Source organism: Puma concolor, chromosome D2, assembly GCF_028749965.1.
Source record: "Puma concolor isolate L17-30 chromosome D2, mPumCon1.1.hap2, whole genome shotgun sequence".
Taxonomy (NCBI): Eukaryota; Metazoa; Chordata; class Mammalia; order Carnivora; family Felidae; genus Puma; species Puma concolor.
This window is the reverse complement of record NC_141677.1, coordinates 52,323,939-52,328,658: the sequence shown is the minus strand read 5'-3', so window position 1 is coordinate 52,328,658 and position 4,720 is coordinate 52,323,939. Positions and strand designations below refer to the sequence as shown.

General features: G+C 41.2%; 1 long non-coding RNA gene across 1 annotated transcript; it reads right to left on the bottom strand.

Moving 5' to 3' along the window:
• Nucleotides 1–656: 656 nt before the first annotated feature.
• LOC147576066 (uncharacterized) lies at nucleotides 657–3,322 on the bottom strand. Its single transcript, XR_015241723.1, has 2 exons — nucleotides 2,097–3,322; nucleotides 657–1,973 (listed from the first exon to the last, which is right to left on the bottom strand). It is a non-coding gene; the product is annotated as an uncharacterized LOC147576066 (long non-coding RNA).
• Nucleotides 3,323–4,720: the final 1,398 nt, after the last annotated feature.

Sequence of the window (4,720 nt, the reverse complement as noted above, 5' to 3'; positions counted from 1 at the left end):
CCTGGAAGCAGCACTTGGAATGAGGATTCTTACGTAAGTGATTTATTGAGCGTGCTCTAGGAAGGCAACAAGGGAAACAGGACAGGGCAGAAGAAGAAACAGGCAAAGATGTGCTTTCAGGAGAAGTCTCTCCTCAGCCTTATCCCAGCTCAGGAGCATAAATCATGCCACAGAGGCCAGAGAGCCGGCTAGGAATGCCCTGCGTCAGGCATTGGCCTCGGGCCAACTGCAAGGGGTGGGGGGTGTAAAACCTCCCAGGCATCCCTGGGTAAGGTGACTTCCATCAGCCCAAGGGCAATGCTCTGGGGAAGAGTGAAGATCAACCATTAGTGCCCAAATCTGAAGCAGCCGGAGGAGGGGTACATCAGCCTGGTCAAAGGGACCTGTCGGACACTAATAGCATTTATCACGTTGCATATGGTTTTCAAAAACATTTTTAAGCTTTTACTAAGGATGCTAGACCTCTCTGCTCTATAAGATGCATTATAAATGCACTTTCCTAGTTGTTTGCACATTTCTAACAGAACATTATATTTATAGGTAAATTAATCAAGCTTCACATTTCTGGCTTTGATGACCTCATTTAGGTTTCTTCCAACCCAAGGTTGTTTTAGACAAAAAATGTACTCACCTTTTCTCTAGTATTTTACAAGTTGTTTTTTTTTTTTTTAATTTCTTTAATCCGCTCGAATTTAGTGTGGTGTATATTGGGGAGAAGATAGGGATTAGGCTTTTTCTCTCCTAAATGATAGAACAACAGCTGATACTTAAAGAGTAGGTAATTCTGTCGACCGATCCTCCTTGGAGCCTTCTACAAATATAAATCTACTTACTCCTTGCAGTAGCACCACAGGTATGAAAATAGATGAAGAAAGTGAGGCACAGAGTGGTTATGTGATTTATGCAAGGTCCCAGGCACTAAGTACTGGCAAGTTCAGATTTTAACACAGGCAACGTCTCGTCTTTGCACTTACTTGGTATGCCGCGCTGCCATTCCCACATAGGGAACCAGTTGTGCCAATGCCACTGAATTGAAAAGTCCCTCATTTCTTCTTACATTCGGAGTCATTCTGAACTCCCGACTCTTTCACTGACCTACATGAATTTTTGCACCAGTCATGCAGTTTTAATCACTAGGGTCCTGCTGTAGTCTTTAGTATCGGGGCATCCAAGTCCCTCCCAGTGTTTTTCTAAGAAACTTCCTAGCTATTCTCATATTTATTCTTTCAAAATGTAGCTTAAAACCCAAACATATACAGAAGCAAATATATGCAGACACTATTTTGGATTTTATTAAATTCATACTCTGGGGGAGACTTTGGTGAACAATGCCTCCTCATGCAAAAAAAGTGCCTCCCTCCGTCAGTTAAGCATCCGACTCTTGATTTCAGCTCAAGTCACGATCTCAAAAGTTTGTGAGTTCGAGCCCTGTGTTGCACTCTGTGCTGACCACGCAGAGCCTGCTTGGGATTCTCTCTCTCAAAATAAGTAAGCTTTTAAAAACATTGCATGTAAAGAGTTTTCTTCACAGAGGTCCTATATATATTTTCATGTAGGCATGATCTGTGTCTTTGTGAAGAGAGTCATCTTAAAATGACATTTTATAGTAACTTACTAACTAAAACTATTACCTTTTGGTGCACTTAGTTCCTAACTGACCACTGCGCTGAACATTTATTTATGGTATTGTCATTTTGTTGCAATAAATCAGTAGTGCGTCATGTTCTGACAAGAATAAACCTCAAGAGGAAACCCGCCTGCTGTTCTTCCCGCAGGACCGGCCAGCACGCCCTCCGATTTTGCAACAGGACGAGCACCTACGCGTAAGTAGAAAGTGGGCACAACTGCAAATGCATAACAAACGTGCAGAAACAAAGAAGTACCTGCATTTCTAATCTTTTCCCAGTCGCTTCTTTTATGAAGAGGACAGTCACATCTGCAGTAACTTCCCTCAGTTATGATATCTGGTGCAACTGGGGCAAATAGACACACGTAACTAGTTGGCCGAAAAAGCAGACTAAGGTGGGGCATCAAAAGAGGTTGAACATACGACCCCTTAAATATTTTGAGTTTAAAATACATAAATGCACACTCACATGCTGGTCTGTAAAGATGAGCGCCTGTTCTTGGGAGTATGGACCCTCCGATGGGAAATCTACAGCTGTCTTCTTGAGTCCCTGTCTCTTTAAAGAAGAAAGAGAACTTAAGACTTGAGCGAAGCAATCCAAGTGTGGAATTTTTACCGGATCCCCCCAAATCCTAGTTGTCCTGTTCACACCTACTTTGACAGCAGGTGTTTTTTTTTTGGTTGTTTGTTTGTTTTTTTTATGTTTATTTTTGAGAGAGAGAGCAAGCACGAGCAGGGGGAGGGCGCAGAGAGAGGAAGGCACAGAATCCAAAGTTGTCTCCAGGCTCTCAGCTGTCCGCACAGAGCCTGACGTGGGGCTCAAACTGAGGAACCGTGAGATCATGACCTGAGCCGAGTTCAGACGCTTAACTGACTGAACCACCCAGGCGCCCTACAGGGTTTTTCAGTGGCTCACCTTTTGTTATGTATGTTATATATACATGTTAACTAAAAATTGTGATAACTGTTGCGCTAGGAGAGACAAAAAAAGAATTCCTGGGAAAGCATCACCATGGATTTCCTGGGAATTCTCTTTTTTGTTCCTCATAGTGCAATAGTTTTCATAATGTTTAGTTAGCATATATTATTTTACAACGCTACCCACAGTGGCATAAACAGACTTGTGAAGAAACACACACCTAACTTTCGGAGAATCCAAGTGGGGTGGAGGGAGGCGCAAACTGGCACTCGAGGAAGTGGCCAACTGTGGCACGTGGGCTCAGCGGCGGCAGCCATCAGTTTTACGGAGGGGAGTGGAGGTGACTAATCCATCAAATTGCTCAAGAGGAAGTCAGACAAAAATGCTTTGTTTTTAGAGCCTTCATGCTTAATATAAACAATATATAAATATATATGGACACACATACATATGTGTGTGTGTGAAATATTCTTTTACTTGTGTTCTGCCATGGTTATGATCACAACCAGGAGTGGGTTTTAAGTTTTATCAAATGTCTTTCTGGCACCTGTTAAGACAACTCTGATTTTCCTCATTTGACTAATAAATATGAAAAAGTACATTAAAAAGAACTGAAATATCCTCACGTTCCTAGAATAAATCTCACCTGCCATGGTATACTGTTTTAATAGTCTCTCTTTACCAATATTTTACTTTAGCAACTATATTCATAAGTGAGACTGACAGAAAGCTTTTTTTTTTTATTTTTTTTTTTTTAACATCTATTCATTTTTGAGAGACAGGACAGAGCATGAGCAGGGGAGGGGCAGAGAGAGAGGGAGACACAGAATCCGAAGCAGGCTCCAGGCTCTGAGCTGTCAGCACAGAACCCGGTGCGGGACTCGAACTCACGAACCGCGAGATCATGACCTAAGCCGAACTCGGACGCTGAACTGACTGGGCCGCCCAGGCACCCCAAAAGCTTTCTTTTTTTAAATTTATTTATTTTGAGAGAGAGAGAGAGAGAGAGAGAGAGAGAGAATAAACGTGAGTGGGGGAGGAGCAGAGAGGGAGACAGAGTCCCAAGCACGCTCCCTACTGTCAGTGCAGAGTCTGACACGGGGCTCAAACTCATGAACAAGAGATCATGCATGACCTGAGTCAAAATCAAGAGTCAGATACTTAACTGACTGAGTCACTCAAGCACCCTGAAAGCTTTCTTTTTTTAAAATTATCTTTCTTCTTTCACAATAGTGTTCTTTTTCTCACTTATTTTCTTCATATCAATATAACATAAATGCAGATATTTGTAAAAAAAAAAGGCAACTTCTTCTTAATATAATGATTCTACTACTTAAAAAAAATTATTTCCAAGGTTGGTTGAGTACAATGGTTAGATATTTTTAATACTGCTATTAGGAAAATCAGTATTAGGTTTTTAGGGACTTTCAACTTAAAGGAGGGAATTCTATTTCAAGAACATCATGGAGGTAAGAACCAGCAAAGGAAGAGGCTGTGATTTTACGTGCACTTTCTCCTTCCACAACCTTTACAGCAATTTCTTTTAGGAAGAACTTTGATTTGATGAATATAATGAGAGAGAGGCTTACAACAAGAATAGACTAACAGCCAACCCCTTAGTATGGCTTAACAGGCCTCAAGATAACCACTTTTTGCAGAAGACTGAAAAATAATAAGCCATGTGTATCAAGTAAAGCAGCAAAGCATGTACTTTTAAATGAAGAAGAAACATTTTTCAAGAGTCTTGAAATATTGAAAACATCTTTAAAAAAAATTTTTTTAATGTTTGTTTTGGGGGTGGGGGATGGGGGGAAAGGGAGAGGCAGAGAGAGAGGGGAACACAGAATCCCAGGTAGGCTCCAGGCTCTGAGCCGTCAGCACAGAGCCCGACCTCACATACCGTGAGATCGTGACCTGAGCCAAAGTCGGACGCCCAACAGACTGAACCACCCAACTGCCCAGAAATACTGAAGCATCTTACTCAATTATACCTGCTGTTTATCCTTAATACAAATAATAAATAAGCCAGTCTCTGTTTTTCTCTTAAAGTATATCAAAATTCTATTAAGCTGGCGGTCTTCTTTTTTACTGCTTCACTAGGTTTTGTTATTTTAATGGCTTGAATATAAAATTGTTTTCATAGACTACCAATTCCTAGCTCCAAATGAAAACAG